This window comes from Opisthocomus hoazin, chromosome 5, assembly GCF_030867145.1.
Source record: "Opisthocomus hoazin isolate bOpiHoa1 chromosome 5, bOpiHoa1.hap1, whole genome shotgun sequence".
Classification (NCBI taxonomy): domain Eukaryota; kingdom Metazoa; phylum Chordata; class Aves; order Opisthocomiformes; family Opisthocomidae; genus Opisthocomus; species Opisthocomus hoazin.
This window is the reverse complement of record NC_134418.1, coordinates 71998479-72022471: the sequence shown is the minus strand read 5'-3', so window position 1 is coordinate 72022471 and position 23993 is coordinate 71998479. Positions and strand designations below refer to the sequence as shown.

At 40.8% G+C, this 23993-nt stretch overlaps 1 protein-coding gene across 8 annotated transcripts in view; it reads right to left on the bottom strand.

Annotated features, from left to right (window-relative positions):
- The window catches only part of PALLD (palladin, cytoskeletal associated protein), a 211753-nt gene that overhangs the window by 67331 nt on the left and 120429 nt on the right, over window positions 1-23993 (bottom strand). The window contains exon 1 of one of the 8 annotated variants that reach the window (XM_075421683.1): window positions 935-1054. The exons of the other annotated variants lie outside the window; for them this stretch is intronic. The gene's annotated coding sequence lies outside the window, so the exon portion shown is untranslated. Of the gene's footprint in view, window positions 1-934; window positions 1055-23993 lie in introns of those variants that run through there. 8 annotated transcript variants of the gene reach the window in all.

Sequence of the window (23993 nt, the reverse complement as noted above, 5' to 3'; positions counted from 1 at the left end):
TGGAAAAAGAGTTTCTTGACCTCAAAGCCTAATGAAACATCAAATGTGTCCACTCCTATTTTTAGATGTATGCTCTGCAGTGCCATATTCCTTAATACAAGGCTGACCCAAATGTTCCAACAGCAGACATTGGTTTCTCTTGATAGCCAATGCGTATCTCCGCTTTCCAAGTTTCTGTAAACACATCATTATAAGGAAGGCCAGCCTTACTTTTCCCAGCCTTCTTTCTAATTACGTGCCTGCTGCCAGGAAACTTTCACTGTTGGTGTTTTTTTTTTTTTGGTCTTTGCTATTAAAATTTAAAAAAGAAAAAACCTCCAAAGCCGTTACTGTTGTAAGTCACAGAGTTACTAAGTAACACCAAATTCCTTTCAACACTCAACGATAAACATTCGGCAAAAAAGTTAGCTACAGGGGTACATCATTGCTAGGTCACCAAATATGTCTCCTTTACAGACTGATGAATTCCACAGAACAAAAAAACAAAACCCCAAAACAATCTTCTGTTGGATTTTGATTTAATTTTGGTAAGAAGCCACAGCGAGTTTTCTAACACCTCCACGCTTCCTGCCCATCACCAACTTTCTTTTCGCCCAGGAGCACCACCGGGTTCCCGCAGCGGTCTCCCACGCGGCGGGCTGTGAAAGCGCTCCCGTTTCACTGCCCTGTCACGCTTCCCCACAGCTGACCGCGCCAGCCCGCAGCTGCAGCGGGACACCCGGCCGCCGCCGCCCCGCCAACATCCCTCCCGCATCCGCCAGCCCCGGGCGGGCGGCGGGGCCGCCGAACCCAGCGCGGCGGCCGGGCCCGAACGCGACCGCGGACGGCACCCAAGTGCCGCGCCGAAAAGAGAGCCCGACCCGACCGCTCGCTTCCCGCCACCGATCCCGCCTTCTGCCGCGCAGGGACCGAGGCGAGCACCCCGCCACCTTACCCGGCAGCGCTCGCGTCTCCAGGGGCCGCGGGAGCGGGCGGGAGCGGGGCCCGCAGGTACCCGCCGCTATATAGGGCGGGCCCGCCGGCCCTCCGTGAAGCCTCCGCCGGCGCGGCCCACTCCGGCGGCTTCACGTTAAGAGTCCCGCGGCCACCCGGCGCTCCCCGGCGCCTGCGGGAGGCGTTGCCGGGCTGCGGGGGGCGGCGGGAACGGGCCCTTCCCGCAGCCAACGGCCGGCGGGATCGCCTCCCCCCGCGGCCGCAGCCCAAGGCTCCGCCGCCCTCCGCCGCTCCCCCGGCTGCCGGCGGGACGGCTGCACCCTTCAGCACGGGGCTGCCGGAGCGGCGGCCCCGGCCGCTCCTCCAGGCTTCCCGGTGCCTCTCTCTGTCCTTCTCAGTTAACGCTTGTGGCAGCACTCATCGCTACCAACTCCCCGAGTTTTCAGGTTACACCGAACTTAAAACTCTTGTATCGCTCATCGCGCACTTTCGTCACCTGTTTTGCAAACAGTCTCTTGCATCTTCTTCATTTGTCAAAGAACAGCATCAGAGTCCGCAGAACATTTACTACGTGTTACAAAAATCACGCTGTTTTGCAGTCTAATTACGCAAAACCATCCAGAGCGCCAAACAGTGACTGCAAGTACATAAATCACTAGTGCATATTCCACTAAGGGCATCAGTTGGAGGTAGATGCCTCTGGTTCTAATTCTTTCTTCCACAAGGATTTGAAGACTGAAGAACAGCTTTCTGTTGTTGGTTCATGCCCTTCCTCCTGGAACCCACCTGCTCTGGATCCAGCGCTTCCTTACAGCTTACGTGCCAGTTTTACAAGTAAGCACAGAACGCAACTAATCACTAGTAACATCCATTTAAACACCTGCTTAAAACAAGACAGACAATCTCAAAAGACACATCTCTAAGACCTCTATCCTCAAATCCATGTTAATCCACAGAGGTGACCAGTGCTATCACTGGAATTTTCTACAGCATGGGCAGCAAAAGATGTGGATGAACATGCTGCCTTTCATCTCATTACTGTTAAACATCCCGGACAACAGCTAAGAGATTTCAGGGGAGCTGAAAGTAAGGATGTTCCTCTCTCTTCTTTTAGCTCTGCTTTCCAACCAGTGTGTGTTATAGTCCAGCTCTGGATGCCTAGGAGCTGTTGGGTGTACACAAGACCACCATCCTGACTACTTCTGCAGCTGACACAAACCCCCGAGATGAGCAGGACCTGTACCTGAGAAATTTCATGCTAGGATGGATGATGCAGAACAAGGCGGCACTGAAACTTCCCCTGCTTACTCAACCCCTTCCACCCCTTTTCACCATCCAGCACTCTTTTGGACTCGGAACTCACTCCACGTCGCTTGATCAGTCGCCCCAGAACGTAACAGGGAGAACAGCAGAAGACTGTCAACGAGGAAGAAGGGAGGGGAAATACAGCGTCTCCTCACGGCTGGAACAGAGAGTGACAGGCCAGGCCCTGGCAGCGAGGAGACTGGCACTGCACTAACACTTGTTAGTTTCCAGTGCTGGTACATGACTAGGGGAAGAAGCACGGTAGCTCATACACATAGCATTCAGATGGCACAAAGATAAAAAAGAGTATTACTCATCACTCATCACGTCTCTATATGATTTCGGGTACGTATGCTGGTCAAGGATAGTACTTTACCTAACGAGCAGAACACTGTTCAGCCAGTAACAGCTGCAGATAATCTCACAGACACAACAAAGAACAGACTGATGTACGGTAGGGCAGGCGAATTACAGAACAACAGTACCTGGACTTCACGTCTCTTCACTGCACCTTCTCCTTTGATTATAAGAGTGGTAGTACTGCAGTAAAGAAAACCGAGTTCTCTGACATTTTCTTCTGTCACAGCTCTTACATTGCACATATTTTGCACACATGTTCCAATAATTTTGGAGAAGAATTTTGTGTCTATGCATGTATGCTTCTGTTCATTTCATGGGGATGGAATATGAAAGCAAAAAGACAGCTTGTGCACATCAGCTTAGCTCAAGACACTTGCTTCACTGTGACTCCACAAGCATAACCAGGCATGGAAAGTGAAATGAAGCTCAGCTTACTGGGAACCAAACATGAGGCACAACGTGAGATAAAGATCCAAAGAGCAAGGAAACAAAACCATATGCTTAACTTAAAACTTAATATGATCTGTGATTCTTTCTTGTAAACAACTTTGCCTATCATTCCAGCTCCAGGAACATTTGTTTCTACTTTCATGAGTTTCCAACTACATGTACAGCACGACTGGCAAACTAAAATGAGGGGTACTAATTTACATGTAAAAAGACAACTGCATACAACCCCAATGAAGTCCTAGTATTTGAATGAAACATTCGAAATGTAATGACAATTATAACAAACCGTTTTTGGAAAAAATGCCGTAAAAAACCCAACAATTAATTTCTGTGACCTAATGGAGGTAATGATAAACGCCATTAGTAAAACAGGCAAACACCAAACTGCGTGAAGTCGTGTGAGCTTATTTGGCTAGCATTCACTTGAAGTCTGAGAATCATCACAAAATGAAGATTCACTTTTTATGCCAGCGTATATTCAGGGAGGGAAGTGTGTTTTAATTGAGTGTACATACACCGTCATCCACAACAGCTAGTTTCCAGGTACTACTATACTACAAACAATTCTATTTCCTTTCTTCTGTTCGCCTATTTGGTTTTTCTTCATTATGATATGCAAAATTTTAGCCTCCGAGCTGGTGAATAACAAAGACATTAAAAGCTTCACTGGAGTGTGCAATTCTGATCATGCTAGTTAAGACCAGATCTCTCAAATTCTTTAAATCAAACCATGATGTTTTTCAAAAAGAAAACAAAACAGATAAACAAAAAATTCTGAGGTCTAAGAAGTTGTGATTGAGATTCGAATGGTGTTTTCTACGTGGGGCAGACACATGACATGGGATTCTTCTGGGCTCAAAAACTGGAAATTAATTCAAGAACATAGGCCTGCCGGTAAATCAACTCAAAGAGTATTCAGCTAGCCACAATGAAGCTTTGCATCATATTACAGTTCAAACATTGTTAAGCTCAGATGGGAATGGCAGTCATTGAAGGAGTAGAAGAGGGAACTGAAAGAGTTTATAACTTTCGAACCGATTCATATGCAGCTGACTGGATTCAATGATATATGGAGCCCAATTCATCAATCTCCCTGTTTTAATTACATAAAGGAAACGCATCCCATTTATGCTAGCTATGCAAAATAAGGTTTGACATGCCAACTATTGTGGATTTTCAAATTTTTATTTGAAACAAAAAAAATCTGAATAAAATCACATCCCCTCCCCTAGTGTACTCAACAACATTTAGAAGCTCTGAATGCGGACTACGAAGCCAGAACAGGCCACAGATTTTCTTGGAATGCATGAGAGTTCGAGATTTCTTTAGAAAGCCAGAATGCAAAGTTTGGTTTTCCTAAAAACAAAAGGGACTAACTGTATCTCAGAAATGGCAATTGCCAAACATATACCAGTGACAAGCATTTAGCACTATTTCAGAAGTCTCTTGCATCCTGTTATTACAAGCACCCTGTGCTACTTTGCCAGTGCTGGCAGACATTGAGGCCATAACTGTTAAGTGCTTTGTTTGGTATTATTTCCTGTTGGTGAAATTCACAATGCCAAACTAGGAGTACCAAGTTGTTTGTGGCTTCTGTTTTTCTTAGCACTTCTGCAAAATAAAGGATCACATGCTTGTTACAAGCAAGATTATTTGAGCAAACATTTCCCATCACTTGCAATTCTGCCAATATGCTCCCTCAAAGTTGTGTGTTTTACAAAGAAGAAACCATTGCTGCCAGAGACAACATTTAAAAGCAAATCATACTGCAAAGTCTCTAATCTATTAAAACATGATCAACAAAAATAAAATGAAAACAGGTCCTTTTTCCAAACTTCTAATTATACATAGAGGAAAACAAAAACGAAAAGTTCTTGTTGCTGAGACAATGTTCATAAGAAGGCAATTACCATTTTAATGGACATATACGTTTACACTTACATGCGTGTGTATATACAGGGTGATGAAGTGACTCTTACTTAAGTCTTCTTTGTTATAATACTAATTACTTCACCTTTTGGAGCAAAATAGCAAAGGTCTTCAGGTACAAAACTGTTTAAAAGGTATTAGACTTACCGTGTAACCCCTATGATGACATGGAGAGAAAATGTGGGTCTACTACATAGGCACTTTCTAACAAGGAACCGAACAGTGATGGTTGAACAACGAGCATACAGAGGAGTCAAGCATCCCAATAGCTTTCTCAAAGTACCTCAATACTTTGGTATCCACGTTCTCAGTCTGTTTTGACCATGAGTAACCCATGAGAACTTCCTGGCCTGCACAACTACTGGTGTAGCAATGTGTATGAGCTCTGGAAATAGCTATGTTAAATATAACAAAATATAACCTGGAAAACGATTCACTCCTCAGACTCAAAGGGATTTTCACCTGTGTTAAGCTGCCAGTTTCACTAACTCCACAAAGGACAACTATTTTGTAAGCTTTTGTCCAATGTCTTTTCCCTCCCAAGCAGCACAGCTGGTTCTGCCCTGTATTTGTTTCCCAGCTCTTGCAGCTTGTCCTTGCACTTTCATTGTCCCTCACTCTACTACTCTCCTCAGATTCTCTATTTTTTATTACTAAAATAAATTACAAAGGCATCTGTAATATACTACTCTTTTTCAATCAACATACCAGCATCTATAGCAAAATAACCTTGCCTAAGGCTCACCCTCTGTGGTTTTGTTAGTATTGTATCTATGGTTTCTTCTTTACTTCACAGCAAAACTGGCATAATGCTTTTCAGCTGTAATACTGAAATCACATTTGCAAGCATCACTATGGATCTATGACAGGTCTACCTACACTTCAGATGCTTAAATTGTTAGTAGGCTTATATAAAGTCACAGGTGGTTACAGCAATTCAGATGTCACCCATCAGTCCTTCCCAGTTTCCAACCCAAATATCAACACTACATTCTCTTCTTTAATACTCCTGATACGCTAATACTGAGTGTCTTGTATCTTCAATTAGTTACACGTTAGTAACTTACAGCTGCTGTAATTGTAAGGCCTGTCAGGAAAGATAAAAAAGCTGTTTCTTCTGAGTCAGGCTTCCCCACAATATTTAAAATGTTTTTCAGTAGCTGTTTATGAGCTGATCTGGTCGCAATTTCAAGATCAAGGCATAACTAACCTTTTTTCATCAGGATGTCAAGCTCATAGTGCATTTAATTCTTTGCTATAAAGGCTGTGAATTTAGGAGACGTTCTGTTGCTAATGTTTTGAAACCAGAGCAAACCAGGCCGGTATGTTAAACATTACTGCTGAAGTTTGTGCCCACAGCTATTTAGTTTTCTCTGTTCCAGCTTTCACACAGTCAGCAGAGATCACAGCTGCTCCTTCATCTACTGAATGTTTCTGTTGTGTTGATTCTTTCTGCTCTGAGTATGTCTGAAGTGAAAAAGTGAATGGTGTTCTGTGTCTTTTCCCACCAGGAACAAGACCTTTTAAATTCAGCCCATATAAGTAGAAAACAAAAAAGGCCCAAGACACTAAGGATTAGGATCGCAGGGTATGAATTCCATACCTGTGTTTCAAACAGTAGCTTACTTGCGTTTCTGATCTCCTGGAATGTTCTTCCACCAAGTCAATTTGTTATTAAATGCTTTTCTGCCAGAATTGTCAGGATGTTTTTTTCAGTACTCATTTTATTTCTTCTCCCTCTTTCTCTAGTACGGCTCTCAACTGCAAAGCCACCTCCGTCTCTCAGGGGTGCAGATGTGCCCTTTCTAGATGAATGTCCAAGTTTTCATTAGAACACTGAAGTGGACGAAAATTCATAATGTATTTTTGTAATACTTGAAATTATCTACAGTGGGACTTTTTCCCCTGGCAGAGGAAGACTCATTTATCTTCAAGCGCTAACCAACAGGGCTGCCAGAGACCCCTCCTTTATAAACAAAAATTTATAAAAAGCTTTCAGAAACACGCGAAAACATGACAAACACAGCTTGAATCCATCAGCTGCGCTGGCAGAAGATTACAGGAGGATAACGACAAGTTCGCGAGCCTTGATGCCCCGTATTCACCCCTCCGCCGTTAACAGCAGACAGCAGCTCCCTGCAGCACGGCTGCTTCCCGACCGTCTCCCCGCCCTGCTCCTATTCTGAAACCCGCCGGCTCCCACTTCCTTATTTGGCTGCCGGGACTGTTCTTTGTCTGGCTGAACCCCGCGGGCCGCGCCGCCCCCAGCCCGGCCCCAGCGGCCCCCCCGGGACCCGGGCGAGCGGCGGCGGCCGTGTCCATGTAAGGAGCCGCTTTCCCGGGCGCTCGGCGGGGCGGGCCGAGCCCTCACACGGCCGCTCTCGGGCAGCCGGGCTTTCCTCCGGCGGGCACCCACCCACCTACCCATCCATCTATCCATCCACCCACGGGCTCCTGGCCCGGGCCCCGCAGCGGCCGCGCCTCCAGCCGTGCCGAGAGCCGGCGGGTTCCCGCGCAGGGTCCTTTGCCGAAGCCGCCGCAGCCGGGTGTGCGAACCCACAACAAGGCAAGGGAAAATGAAGTTACGGCGTTCCGCCGTACGAACTCGGGGATTCCTGTCGTGTTTTTCATTGCTCTTTCGAGCAGGTCACGGCGCGTCCCTGGGGACTCGGCCGGCGCTCTCTGCGCAGAGAGCGGAGCCCCTCGGCAGCGCTGCCTCATGTTTAAAGCGCGACGGCTCCGTGACGCTACGTGAAGCAAGCAAGCGAGACGAGTTTTACTCTCAGGTTATCCCTAACTCTTCAGTAGTACCACAAAGAGCAGCTTACCTGCTGGCAGTCGGTGTAAATTTGCTAGCTGAACACTCCCTACTGTTACTACTGTCGCCGGACACCTAGTTTTAGTAGCGCATCAGGTACTTCACAAGGAAGAACTTACACTCTAACTGTACGTGTACGTGCAAGCCCAACAGCGAGCAAGCAACAACACCTCAGCAACAGAATGAGCCCTGCTGGTCACCGTATGTTTTGTCCACATCTTTGGGATTTAGTCTTTCTGAAGTGGAATATCACAGGCATTCACGCAATAGCCATTTTTAAAATAAATACCAAGGAATCCTACAGAAAATAAATACCAAAGAATCCTGATTTACATGTTTAAATTTAAATGTGAAAATCATAACAGAAAGTTGATATGCAGAGCAGAGATATCTCTATCTGACTAAAGAAATTATTGAGCTGTGACTCCTTAAAAGGAAAACCCTTCACGAAGCAATGATTCAAAATTCGTAGAAGTCTTGCGAGACAGCCCTCTGTAAGGCAGCATGACCAGAAACGGTATTTTGCAACAAGTTAAAGAAGTTGTAGCTGAACCTCTAACTTTCTAACTCTGTCTGGGAGTCTGGGAGCATTCCCGTATTCCTCAATATGGTTCCTTAGTATTCAGTTGTGAAAAGAAATCCTTAGGTAATGCTGAAAGTTCTTCCGTTATTGCAAGCTCCTGTGGATGTCTGGGTGAAGCAGAAAACAAGCAGCAGACCGGGACAAAGAGAGCACTGGTTTAAATCACTGATGTGCAGGGCAGTAGTGACTGCTCCTGGGCACAAGTGCCTGAAAAAAAACAATTAGGGAGAGCACAAAGGTGCATTTATAATCACCTTCCATAGCACTTCCTTCAGCTGCACCCAGCATATTAAGCCAGTTGTATTTTCAGCTCAGCAGAAACCTGACTCTGGTATTTTTATATTGCATTCTTGCCGTCAACAGAGGCCTGAACAAGTCTGTTTACTTGTGAGAAACTCTCAAACTAAAAAAAACTTAAGGAAACAGCATAACAAGAATAGCAGAATAAGAAATACATCATATTTACATTATGTACATAAACCACCACGCTAAAATTCACCTCAGAAAAAAAAAAAACCCAAACAACTTAAAACAAATAAGAAACGTATAGGAACAATTCAGTAGAATTTATGTCCACAAAAATCTCCTGGTTTCAAATTATCTGTTTTGAGATGAATGTAATTAAAACATTCATAACTAACAAAGAAAATGCTAAAATTAAAATCTGAAACACAGAAATGCTTTAAGAAAAAAAATAAACAAAAGGACACATGACTGTCAAATAGTAATTTAAAACAAAATGGGTCATCTCATGGAGGTCATTCTCTCCACTGCTAAAGGCTCCAGCAGCACTGGTTTATTTCAGAACAAATCCATCATCTCCAGCAGGTGTTCAGGCTACTGACCTGAGTATGTCTCTACTGAATGAGGAACTTGCAATGCTCTCAAGGAAGCTATCTAAAAACTTCGATAAATGTGTATGAAAGCTTAGGCTTCTACCCTTGCAGAAAGGATGATCTCCCAGAGATCTGGAAGTCACTACTCAGCTGACTTTCAATGCCAATTCCAGACCTCTCTCTGTCTGGTCAAACAGGTTTCAAAATACAGGTTTTCTCTCTCTAAATACTCCACATAGTTAAATTGCTACCATTGACCCCAGTGGCTATCTTTCAACAAGCAAAGCATATGTGTTCCCCACGCCATCTTCTCCTTTTGGTAGCTGCCAATTTGAGCTTCCACAGCTGAATCTTTCCGTCTCCTCCCCCAGCGAACCTGCTCACTCAAACTACTCCACTGCACGCAGCAAATCAACAGCTGCACCTAGACGGAGCTCTGGCAGCCTCCTTGTCACAGGCTTGAAGCGCTGCCCTCAGAGAACCGCACTGTACGCTGTCCCACCTGCACTTCTGACAGAGCATGCTCGTCCTGTCCAGCCCCACATCAACACTAAGGCAGTTTCGTGTAGTCAGAACATAGCAGGCTCTGCAGTAGCAGTGGAATAGAAATGTGCCAGGAAAGATCAAGTCATTAACCCAATGGGCTTGAGTAGTTTTATCATCTGAATATGAAGGTATTAGGTACCGGTGCACAACCATTTATCAGGTTTAGCGTACTGGCAACAACTGTTTCAACCTGCTGCTGGAGAACACTGAATTCATAAACTACAAGATCCTTTACTATTACTAAAGGAATTAGGAAAACAATCACAAATCCTCAGCATTTTATTCAGTAAAATAAAACTGAATTTCTGTACTAGTGTTCACCCTTGTAATAAGAATACTGGCATTGTAACATAAGTGCTAAACATCTAGTAATATTGTAAAGTGTATTCAATAACTCATAATCTATTTCTCAGACTTAACATCTTAAAATATTGTGGATGTATAGATACACATACTGATAATAACATATTTTAATACAGAACTTCAACAAATTTCCTGCCAAAGTATGAAAATGTACATTGACTTAACTGATAAAAATAATTCTTTACAGATCTATTGTACCTAAAAACCCAGAACCTGAACACTGGTGTTTTTTTTGGAGGACGGAATCTTTGTTTTGTTTTGTTTTTTAAAACATAAGAGATCTAGAAAAAGAGGCACATATGACAAGCAGTGCCAGACTCAGCACAGTTCTGTGTGGAGTTCAGCGGGTTAACTCCTGCTCTTTTGAGAATTGACAGTTTACTTCTATTTTTGGCTACTTTCACTTAAATGCTTAATTTTAGTTGGGCAAGAAGATACATTGTTTTCAAGCCTTTATCCCTTGCCTACTTCATTTCTTCAGAAGCCTTTCAAAACAGAATATGTTGAAAACCCTTGGAAATCCAGTGGACTGTATGAACCAGACTTCACTCAACCACGTGGTTCTTGCTGACTCTTTAAGTAGATTTGTGAGGTCCTACTTCTATTTACAAAATTATTTTTCTCCAACGTGTCACATTATGTTCATGATCTTATTATTCTGATTTCTTTATTCTAGATCAAACTATTATTTCTATATTATCTACTAATTATTCAGATACTGGGCTCATCAGTCAAGAATCCCCTGAAAGATACTGGGCTCATCAGTCAAGAATTCCCTGAAACTTCCTGAAGAGTCTTTTTAAAAATCAGTGCTATCTTTGCTGCCTTCCGTTTATCAGCTAAACACACTATTTCAAAGTATCATCCCAAATTGTTCTGCCAATATATGATCTGTAGGCTTACTACATTTTTCTTTTTCTAAACATTTTAGATGGTCTTGAAAGAAACACATGTCTGCATTGAAGCCAAGATAGTACTGCTTACTGCAAATTTCTCCCAGAACTTTCATGGAAAGATATGGAATGCACACATCTGTGTGTATAGGTGCCCACAGGCAGCCACACAAACACAGGCAAAGAATGGTTATGACCCAGTTTAAAATTAATCTGTGCAGTTTAGCTGACCATTAAAATATTTTTGCACGAATCACAAGAAAGGTGGAGACAAGACATCTCTACCTTGGCATTTTCACCACGAAAAACAGACAGCTGATATGAAAAAGAACTCTGCACCATGCTCTACATCCCTAAGCTTACCGTGTAGCATTAAATATTTAAACATGACTGTGCAGAAAGGCTTCTCATGAGGCTCTAACTATCACATCTAAAAAAAATAATTTTTTTCCAAGTATCACATATTTTTCTCTACTAAATATAAGTGGGACTCCGAAAGAAATGCCATCTTTTACTGAAACCAAAACCATTTACTTAACATCAAGACTTTGGTCGACAATATCCAATTACTGCACATAAATTTATTGTTTGAATTGAATTCTCATTTAATCTTAATGCGTGCTTTTTCTGATTACAGACCCATGTGAGCAACATTAACAATATATATCTCTGAATGAAAACCATGTGCATTCACATCAAAATAGTATTGCCAGAACTTTCAGTGCAGAAGTACTAAAATATACCCTGGAGGAAACCTGGATGAAAGCTACTCTGAAATATAATGCAGTTATGAGTGGTAAAAAGTTCTACATTTGACTTACATTTAGAGCAGCAGCCAAGGACAATGCTCGTGCATGAGAGAGCTGGGCACAAATTCATGGGAATAGGAAGTGCTGCGGTATGTGCACGCGTATGGCTGACATGCCCCATTGTATTGTATTTAGGCCTGGCAAACATTTGCCAACATGTTGTCATCAAATTGGAGAAAATAATACACAGATTGGCAGCAGAAATCACTGTCAATTGCAAGTAGATGACCGCTCTCCAGTCTGGTTTTAGAGAAATATATGGTGCACTACTTTGTTAAATGATAACTAGTGATACCTGCAAGTGGTAAATAGTAAATAAGCACAGACTACAGTAAGGAGTGGCAGAATGAAATTAAGAAATGACAAAATGAAGCTGGCTATAATGGAAGACTTTGTGGCATTATTCCATAGTTTAACGCATCGCAGTCTGTTGGGCAAAACAGGAGATCCACAGATCAGACAGTGCTAAACAGAGAACAAAGCAGCACTGTAATAAAATTAACTCAGCAATACAAAATCATTTTTATGTTAGCTCTCTTGGTGCACCGTACTAGTGAGATCTTGTTTCTTTGTAGGAGTCGTGTTTATCGGATGGTCAGGAGAAGAACAGAACTTTTGAGCAACCCAGACCCTCTATAATGTATAGCAAAATGACATGCATCACGAACTGTGGGACTGTCAAAGCACAACATGTTACAGACTTTATTTTGTCCTTTCGAAACCAGGTTTCTTCTTCCTAGACATTACAACATATTTAAAGAAAAATAAAAGACTTAAATAGTAATTTGCAATAAACGATCTTATGGGTAACGTACTCCTATTGGGAGTTCAGAATGACTTAGTGTGAAGATTTGTGGACAGGATTTTTATGCTCTGTTTACATTTTCTGGGAGCTTAAGAGAAAACAGTCTGAAATAGGCTGCATCTAACATGCTACAGGAAATGAAGGAAGAGAACCAGACTTCTCAAGAAAGATTTACATTTATATAATGGTGACGGCTATGTTTTGGCTTCGAAAAAGGAATGCAATTGTTCTAAAGTACACAGAAAAGCTGTTGACTGGCACTTCTCCTTACTTGGTGGATCACGAACTGCTCCAACACTGTACCCTGTATCAAAATGCTTTTTAAAAGAGCTTTTTCACCATTGTATAGTACTTTGTTTGCAGAGCAAAACTTCTCACATCAGCAAGTCCTCTCTGTATGGCAGCCGAAGAGACACTAAACCAACACAGCCCTCACCTTTGCCAAAGACGTTCATGTGAAACCCACCAGGGCATTTTCCATGGTTAGAGGAGAAAACGTTCAGTTTGTTGGTGAGTAGTAATATGCTTTTCAAAGTATAGCATCGTCTTAACATTAAAGATGTCCACAGCACACTGCTAGAAGAACCTGCAATCAGCTGCTTACAGCTTTGCAAAATTTCCATTTGTGCTGAAATAATCCATGGAAAACATCTGATTAGAATATTTTTGTTGTCTCTTCTTTAAATTTTACACAAAGAACTTTTAGGAGCCTTTGAAATTAAAGTTTTGAAGCTGAAATTAATGAAAAGGGAATGTGCTTCTTACATCTTAAAGATGTTCTAGCATGTGAACACTTCTGTAGAGAATTAATTTACTTGGCAGAGGATCTTACTAGTGCCAGAAATAAGCCTTTTTTCTCTGCACTAAATGATGCCTACATTTGGCTAGATCATGAGCTGTTTTATGTAAAAGTAAACAAACAAAACCCCTTCCTACCAAAAATTCAGCTTTGCACATGCTCAGTATGACATCAGAATTTCCAGCCAGATTTTTTTCCACTAAGTCAGAAATCCATGGATCATACATGTAGGATGGTCTACACTGGATCTCTGGACTGTTACTGACTGAGCAGGACGTTTGCTCAAGATGATGACAGGGCAAGTGGATGGGTAATAAAAGACTGCATGCTTTGATGCATCCCTAAGATGTATATGACCTTCTACTCTAAAATACTTTTAGAATCGTAGAATAGTTTGGGTTGGAAGGGGCCTTTAAAAGACATCTAGTCCAACCCCCAGCTATCTCACAGCTATTACTACAGCCATTTCACTTCAGCTACTTCACAGCTATCACTACATTTTTGCTAATTTCCAGTGAATGCTGGGGTTTGGTTTATTTTTTTCATTTTTTTCATTACTTGGACAAGAACCAGTAAACAGATTGTACCATACATTAAAACAAAACTTCTGCTGTTTCATCTTGTAGTTTGGTTAAAATTTTACCCCTCTCCCTATGAAATTCTATTAAAAACATAGTGGTTTTCACTTTAAACTCAGTTAAAACATGCAATGAAATGTCCACATTTCTCTTGTAGGACAGAATACCAATCCACAGATATCCAGAAGATTCTGAAGCATTCTCCAGTTAATTTTCTTTTCTAAAAGAGGATTTTTGATCATTAAAAGTGAAAACTAAATTAAAATATCCTGGAAGTCTCTTTAAAAACAAAGTTCAACAGGTACCATGGCCAGTGATAAAACATTCTGAAAAATCAATGAAGCAGCAGATACACAGACTTTTTAAAAAGCATTGAAATTCTATTTATCTGCATAGGTTTTCAATAGGTACAACAACTTTGTAAGTATGCAGTTTCCGTGGTTTAAAAAGACTATGCTCTGTAAAAAATCACAATATTGATTTTTTTTTTGTCTTATATGAATCCTTATGAACAACATTTTACTTTCAGATGGTTGTATTAGTTTCTAAGAGCCTACCTGAACTTGTAACTAGGCTTTAAAATTATGGTGGACTAAAAGAATGTGGATGGAGTGGACATATAACATCTATTAACCGATGACACACAGGTGCTAACAGCCTCTGATACTTTCCCTTTTACAGTTTTAGTTAGGCCAGGAGAAAGCCCTGCTTTGACAAAGCGAAACTACACACAACTTTTGTATTCGAGCAACATGACAAAGACCGTTACGTGAGGTTTTGATTGAGAAGTGCTTCATGGTCAGGGATGCTGTAACTTTTAAAGGTAAAAGTTCCTTTGAGAGATGTGCCAAGGGAGCAGTATTGCAGGCCAGACCTAGGCAGGAATCTATGGGATGCCAAAAGGTTTGTGGATTTCTACAAGTATCCATTGTGAGAGGAAGTGCAGCAGCAGCAGACAGCGGTTCTTGCGCAGGAAGTTTAATTCATGGTACTGCCAGCTATGTTGGTGACTGATCATCTGCATATTCTCTAATTCTACTCATACTCAACAGTATGGATGTTATCTACTCTGATTAGGAAGCATAACTAGAGAGTCTTTTAAATTTCTTGAAGCGAATTTATCTTATAGCCCAACAACTGCACTTATCCAGAGGAGTTATTTTAAAAGCAGTTCAGCGCCATTTATTACATATAGTATGATGAAAAGCAAAAAAAAAAAAACCCTCACACAACCACCAAACAAACAAATGAAAAAATAACTGGCCCCCAAACCCATAGCAAATGAGGATTTTTCCATATCACAAGAACAATATGTTCCTGGCTGGAAAAGGACTGCATTGGAGACATACAGTTCCCATTCATTAAACCAATCCTTACTCACTGACCGAAACTGGACTTTTAAGCACAAGTTTGGCCTCTTTTTTCCCCAGCAATGCGTGGGTGCCAATAAAGAATGACTGATGATTGTATATTTTCCCTCAAAATTCTACTATTTTGATTAAACTAAAAACATAATATACTTGCAGCAAGGCTTTTGCTACACTACCATGTAACATGTATAGTTCATATTTGGAGAAACATGGCACCTCCTGTTAAAATACAGCCCTTACGATTAATATATACTAACATATGTTGGCTTACATTTTATTATGGTTATCTTGAATTTACAGAACTAGCAGAATCTTTTCTGGAAAAAAAATCACAAACACTAGGAATTCAATAAGGGTGGTGGAGGGGGGGAGAATAAGACAGTTCCCCAAACGTATTCTTGGATTACTTCTTTGCCAATTCCAAAATAAATCGTTTTCTGGGTTTGGCATAATGAGAACTCCCTATAGGTATCTTGTATAATGGCACACTGTTTATGTTGCTGTGGGGTCTGTTCAGTTCATGAAGAGTCTGTTCTGAAAGAACCACTGTGTTCCTTTTACAACTTTACACTCTGCCATTCTGTAAAACCTACCCTTCCTGCAGCTTCTTATGAGGAAAGGAGTGGGTATTTAATTCTCTCTAAGATATTCCACTGTTTTAGTTGAAATTGTGTAGTATTTAGAATTTTGCTGTAGGATGTTTACAGGATTTTGCTATAGGATGTTCATGCTAGAAGACTTTGGAAAAATACATTGTTTAACATACGAAATCAGCACTTACAGAAAATACTTCATAACATGATAGGTATACTGTCAAGACCATTGTCTGAGAGTGTCTGGGCCAGGAAAAATACCACTGTCTCTAAACTGAATGATTCTTTCTTGTACAGAAATTTCTAAGCATAACTCCCATTATGATGACTTGTTCAAAGTAACAAACTTAACTATAAGTATCTCTAACAGAATATTTATAGACTTACAAAAATAAAAAGGCATTCCAACTAACAGTTGTCTATAGCTGTAATGATATTTTTTGTACAGCCTCTCACTAGATTTACTGCAGTTCCCATAAATTATTTAAATACTTTATTTTTTATTGTAGAAATATTTTACAAATGTTTTGTTCTTTAAAAATAAAATAACCAAAATCTCTTGCTCAATCACCCCATGGCTGTACAACAATCACCCTCTGCAGAATTCATTTACATAAGTAACACTGGGGGGAAAAAGGAGTGGTCATGGAAAAAGGTTTAGCTGTATTCATTTATAGGTAGCTGGGCAAATACTTTGAAGGATGGCTCAATCTCTTCATGACATGCCCCCAGCACTGTTCTAGCCTCACAGGGGAAGAGCTCCCGGCTGATGTGTGGTTGTTATGCCAACTTGCTGATACCACTAAAACAGATGGGAATGTAAGAAGATTCAAAGAAGAAAAATTATGGTGGCAGCAGGCAGTCCTTGCCTAGCCAGGAACTGCATGGAACTGCTGCTGCTGTGAAGAATATGGAAAAGCTCATATTTCATTCCCAGGTATTGTTCAGGGTGCTCTAGGGAAAAAGACTCAACATTCGGGTTTGTCCCAAGAGGCTTCCAGATTTCAAGTAGCAACAGCGTCACATTAATAATCTAATTATTTATTGAATATTTTATTTATAATGCAAGAAACATTTTATATCTTCACTGAGCACATGCAGTCTTTATTAGTGGGGAATTAGTGGGGAATGCTGCTGTAAAATAACTGAACGGCAATCCAGATGTAACAACACAGCTAAAAGTTTGTTGACATGTAAGGCTGGATTCCCTCAATTAATTTTTGCAGAACCAGTTTTAACCAGCAGTTCAGCATCTCTAAAAATGGGACAACTGGAATCAGTTCAGCATAAGCCATGCACAAACATGAACAGATTTCTACCAAGAGGTGTCTCAACCATGGCCACTTCACTACCTGTACCAATGTCCTTTCTTAGGATCCCATTAGGCGTATCCCTAAGGGAGGAAGTCCTCAGGCCTTTAACTCTTAGAGGGGTAGCAGAACAGGAGAGGGAAATTCCCCAGTTTGATTATTCCCACGCTGCTACTCAGATCAGAAGAAGCGTCACCTGTGACTAATTCAGAAGTTTGTCGCAATACACGTTTGCTTCTTCAAAACAAAGTGTGATTTATGTCGCAGTACTTAAAGAGTATTGTACTTCAAAAAAAACCCAAACATGTTTTAACAACTCCAGCAACAGAAAACAAACCACACCAAAACGAGTCTTACCTTTTCAGTGAATAAAGGAGGAAAGTCTAGCATGGTTACTAACCTCTGAACTACTTGCTGCACACAACCTCCCCTTACCCCTGGCTGGCCTTGCCACTGGTACACAAGGAAGTCAGCATCTCATTACTATCGTCAGCTACTTTCTTGTTCTTGAATCTTCTGTCTTACGCTTTAAGGATATTTTGCCCCCCTCAGCCCACCCTACAGAAAAATAGGCAATTATTTTTTGGATACAGTCAGCTAGGTAATTATACTAGCTCATGTTTTATTAGGACCTTCAAAAAGCTGTGCTTGTTTGACTGACTTACTTGCATCACTATTTCCTGGCTTGTTCCTCTAAGAAATACTATACAGCTTCCTTCACTTCAGTACACATTCCAAAGAACACAACACACAGTCAAGTGAGGGAACAGTCCCACGAATATGTAAAAGGTAATACAGTGGGATTTTTTTAAACTTCCCAGTAAGCTAAGAGAAAAACATGCCCTAAATAATACTGCCAGTAGAATGGTATTATTGGTAGTATGGTTTGACATACAGTCTGGGATGTGATTCTCAAAAAATAGAAAAAGTCTGATAAGTCTGATCACTAAATACACTTTTTTATCCTACTTTAATCAGATATTACCTGGACAGCATCCCATATATTCTGCAATAAAACAGCATATAAATAAAGCTCTGGACTTTTGAAACAAGGAACTGCAATTCTAGTCACTGGTCTGGGAGACTAAAAGCCACCAAAACCCAACACCACAATAGCCACTAAGTCAAAGCTGAATCATTTCAGACAGGGAACTGGTAAAAGAAAAAAAAAACCACAACCCTAACAAAAAGAAGAAAAAAAGCAACCCACACTTCAACAAAGCCTGAAGGAATCAACTGGTTTCAGGCCAAAAAATGCTAATGGAACACATATTATCTGAGAAGAAATGAAATAAGTTTCCAAGAGTCATGGAAATTGTTTAAGATAAATACTTATTGTACAGGGAAAAAAAAGCAACTCCACTGGACCATTTTCCATATGCCTCATCTTGCATACCTTGCACACCCTAATTCCCTTTAAAGTAATTACGAGTTTAGGCTATGTGCCAGGGTTATATAACCATGTCTTAAAAGACAAATGCACAGTAGCACAAAGCAAAAATATATATGAACCCAGGATTAGGAAAAAAATCCATAGCTGGACAAACAAAACTAGGAATTTAGAAAGAAAAGTACAATGAAAATAGCTAAAGGTGAGGTACATTTCTAACCCCTTTCTCTAGAACTGGAAAATGTTACGAAGGAGGAAATTCAGAGTAAAGGGGGTAAAACTGGAAAAGTTAAACAAGCTTGTCAAATAACAGAAATATTTGAGTTACATTTCCTAAACTACTTTAAAAGGGAGTAAACTAACCAAATGCCATCTGAAATTGGCTGTACGCCCACCACTTTGGTTGACTTCAGGGTCACTAAGGCAGAGGACAGACATAAGCTAGCATAGCTGAAAAATCAATACAAATATAGATAAAAACCAGATGGAATTTATTATAGAGCAGCTGGAAATGCAAAGAAAGAATTCCGTGCATCTGTACTGATAGTGGAACTTTGAAAAATATTCTCCAAGTATGAAAGCGCTTTACAAAACAAACGGCTTTAAGAAGTGAAGTTAGACATAGCCGTACTACAGAAAACATACTCTGCTACTCTGAAAGTCTGGCATTAATACTTCTGATCAGTTTAATAATGTTATATTTCACGTAAGTCCAAATAGACTTGCTAATGAAGATCAGTAAATCCTTCACATAATAATGTAACATTAGCATGTCAACATCCACGAACTGGGCAGAAAACCACTGCCCAAAATACAATGGGAAATTCTAAGCTGTTTCTTTGCCCATTGCTTTTCTTCTAATATGTATCTTGGTTAAATTTTCTGGTATAGTTTCTTGCACTGTGCAAATTTTAAAGAATTCCTGGAAACCTTTCAAGACATTCATCAATGTCAGGATTTTTATTCTGCAGGGAATCCTGTCAGAATCAACACAGTAAATCTTACCATGAAGTATTGCTAGTGAGCCATTCTTACAAGAAAGGTTTCTTCTGTATCACTGCACTGGACAGTGAGTCATATCTCATACAGGTTTACATTTCAACAACCCCTTGTCTAAAATACCCTACACCAAGCGTAACATTTAAAGGATTTTTATCAAAGGTGTACTGAAGCCATCTTCCACATGAAGCATGAAGTTTCACTGTTAGTTTAAGCTGATCTAAATTTGGGCTAATGCTGAAAGGGTAGTGATCTGACTGAAAAACTGGGGTTTTTTTGCTTACTTGTCAACTATATCAGCTACCTAATTCAGCTGGCCATGTGGCTGCATGACGGCTGGTGCCTTCACAGGGGAAGAAGTCATAAGGTGAGGGTTGGGAAAGACAGCTTTATGCTTTTTGCAGTAAAATATGGCCCTTGTGCAGCATGAGGCAGTCAACAAACTACACACTAAAAACAATATGAAGATACTAAATTCATCCGCCTGTCTGCCTAGGGCCTATGTGGTATCTGAGACTGCAGATGAAGAGAGTTACAAATCATAAACTTTCATACCTAACAACACTGGACAAATAATGTATAATGAGAATATGTAAAATGCTTTTTAGAAGAAACTGTGAAACTCAATGGATAGTGAGTTGACTGAGTAGCAGGTTACAGGTATTTCACCGAGAGGACAGAACTCCACCTAATTAAGAAAGCCAGTTAATTTCTCAAGCAGAGCATGCTTCTCTTACACTTTTTTCTCTCTGTATTGATACAACTTCCCTCTGTTCCTACTTTGCAAAGCTAAATAAAGCCCTTCTGACAGCAAGGGCATGCATGCTCCATTATATCTAGTAGTGCCACCTGAAGTGGTGCAGAATGGTTTACTTAATAAACATTAGAGGTTACTAATCATATATTCAATTCATAAATCAAAACCAAAGAGGTAGATAATATTTTTCAGATGCTTACATGAATGTTGATGGTTGTGAAAATTCAGAAGAACTTTTGAAAACAGCAGAGCAAGTCAAGATTAGAAGAGCACATATATATAACACTTGGGAGACAGATATGAATAGCATTTGAAGACATATGAATTTAAGTAATACTGTTTTCTATAAACTGTTTCTCACATGAATTAACATGGATGAGTGCCATTCTTGAACAACAATAAGCAGTACCTTTAAAACTCTTCTCTGCACGGATACCAAAAAAAGGGCTATGATATTCTCAAATACTACATTTTCGTTGTCGTTTCTACAAGACATCGGTGAAATATGGGCAGCACAAAGGTACCATTCACTTTTTAATCTTTCAGCTAGCAGTTCAAGGAGTAGAAGCAGATTCCTACTTGGCAAAACAGCCTGGTTTCTGCATTTCTGTCACTGGAGGGAGAGGTAATTTCCACTACCCTACCTATTTGAACAAACTTTCCTCACTGGCAATGACCTTCACTTTGGGAGTGCACTGCTAACTACACTGGCAGCGAGAAATCTCCCAACATATATGCTTGCCTTTCTACTCAACCAGCACCACCAGCTCTGTCCTTTGCAGTCCAGTTGCAAGGTTTGGGAATGTCAGCTGCATAAGGCAACAGGAGGCTCCATCCAGAAAGAGTCACTACTGAGTCTCTTGTGTCTGTAATCCATCCTTACTGAATGCAGTAATGAATTAAAACATATGATTGTGTTTGAAAGTGCTCATCTCAACTTTAAAAATATAACTCCACCATGCAACTAAGCTCCTTTGTGTGCAACTGCCTTAAATCTAAACCACAGTTATCTCAGCTTCAAGTCACTGGACCAAGGGATCTGTGAGGCAGTCTGTCTGGCTAAATTTCCATGAGACAGGTTACGTCTCAGTGCGAGGGAGGTGGGGAAGGGAAGCTATTTTGAAAGGCTTTCAAGAACTTCCCCAAGCCTTTCCAACTACTTGGCAAAGAACCCTTCAGGATATACTAAGACTAAATTATGATACTGGGCCGGTTCATGAGAGTAATTCTGACCACAAATAAATTTCAGGGATATTGCTTCATACTCGGTCTAGAACATAGAATGATGTGATGTAGGTGTTGATATTTTGCAGGACACTGTCAAACACTCGTCTTATTTAGATTCTTCCTTTCCTAACTTTCAGTTCTCTGTCTGATGTAAGCCGAAGATCTCCTCTCTTTCCACCTCGTGGCTGAGCTACATAATTTCAAAATGTCTGTGGTTTTTTTTTAAACAATGAAAAAGAACTGAAGGAGATTTTAGTCATTCTTACATATGGCTGAAGATGGGCCTGAAACAAACACCAATCTCTGAATTCAGCCTGAAGAAGAGAAGGTTGAGAGGGGACCTAATATATACTTACAAATATCTGAAGGGTGGGTGTCAGGAGGATGGGGCCAAGCTCCTTTCAGTAGTGCCCAGCGACAGGACAACGGGCAATGGGCACAAACTGAAGCACAGGAAGTTCTGTCTGAACATGAGGAAGAACTTCTTCCCTCTGAGGGTGACAGAGCACTGGAACAGGCTGCCTAGGGAGGTTGTGGAGTCTCCTTCTCTGAAGATATTCAAGACCCGCCTGGACAAGGTCCTCTACAGCCTACTGTAGGTGACCCTGCTTCAGCAGGAGGGTTGGACTAGATGACCCACAGAGGTCCCTTCCAACCCCTACCATTCTGTGATTCTGTGATTCTGTAATTCTCCTGGAGCTCAGATTCATACTTTTCAGTCTGAACCATTTCTTGATCCCTAGTATAGAGAACAAGTCTGGGGAAAAAGTGAAAGGGAAATACATGAAAATAAATCAAATGCTTCACAGGTTATGGTCGTGAGACTGCTGTGGCCCTGAAAATGAACAGTCAAAGCACAGAGAGGAAAATCATCATGGCGTGTTATGGTTACAACTGCCATTTGTAATAAACATCTACAATTTCCCTGTAATGCAAATTTGCAGATTAGTTTGTAAAGTGTTAATAAATCCAGATGTGGAGGTTTTAAAAAACTGTGCTATTCCCTAATTACCTGATTCCACCAATTAGTAGTTTGGCATTGCTCCTTATTAAAAAGTTCTACCAGCTTTTATGATCTACTAGATAGTGGGTGAAAGTGAATGACTGCTTTCACTGAAAAGAGGTTGTGACATATTGGTTAGATTCTTCCCAAGACTTCCAAACTCCTGCCAATATATTTCAATAGCTACAGAAAGCAAGCAGCCTTGTTTTAAATCTTTATGCTTGGAAGATATAAGCAGACATTCACAATAAATCAAGATGGGCACTAGCTTTATCTTGAATGTGTAGGTTATGTCAGATTAATTAGAAAGTAAGCATAAATAAGCAAAACCAGTGGAACTGCCATTCTAGTTGCTTAATACATTTTTCACAAAAAGAAAGGGAGCTTTAAATGAAAAGGGTATATTCCTAGATCGATCCTGAATACACTGTTGAAAGAACATACAGTATGACATTTTCCTCGTTATGGAAAATGTGGATAATGAATTCACCATATTCAGCAATATTATTGGCTTTTCACATCATTACCGTTTGAAGGAGAGATATGAGCTATGCTAAAGTTATCTGTATTGGTATTTTGATCTTCAGTTCAGAATTCTAAGAGTGGGAGCTATAAGCAACCTAGCTTAGAAACTAGCAAATGATCAACAGCATTGATTTGCCAGGATGTCAAAAGGAAAAGGAAAAAAAGAAAACCAGGCTTCCTTGATGTGGAAACAAAATTTAAGAAGAGGGGATGATGCATCCTGAGTCTTCTCATGAGATAAAATCATAACATGGTTTGATGGACCACCTGGACATTGAAGTGCTCCTGGGTTCTGCAGACCAATAATCTGAAACAACCCCTATAAGAGCTCCCCCCTTACTAACCACATAGGAGATGATGCCCACCAGGCCTCCTAATATAGCTTGCTTTGTGTGCATTAAGCAGTGTGAACAACCCATACTTCTTTGCAAGCAACCTTCTTCACAGTGACTGGTAAGCACTTGCTTTATGTCAAATGTTGGAACAGGTTTTGCTGGACAAAGAGCTTGTCACAAAGGAAAAGAATTCCAGTAGTTTGTCAATAGCTGTAATTGGTCTGCGTGGTGCTTGCTAGCTAGACCTGTACTCTGCGAAGTGCCACTGTTAATACCAGACCTAACCTGATTTTGAGGCCATGAGGTCATGACTTTAACAAATCAGTAAGTTTTTTTTATGAGAACTTGGCTACTAAAATATTAAATGTAGTAAGCGGCCCATTATTTTGAGAACTGTTTTAATTCTGGAAGCATCTGAACTTGTTGTTAAAGTCCTAGCAATCACATCAAGTTTAAAGAGCTTCATGGGTGGTCATG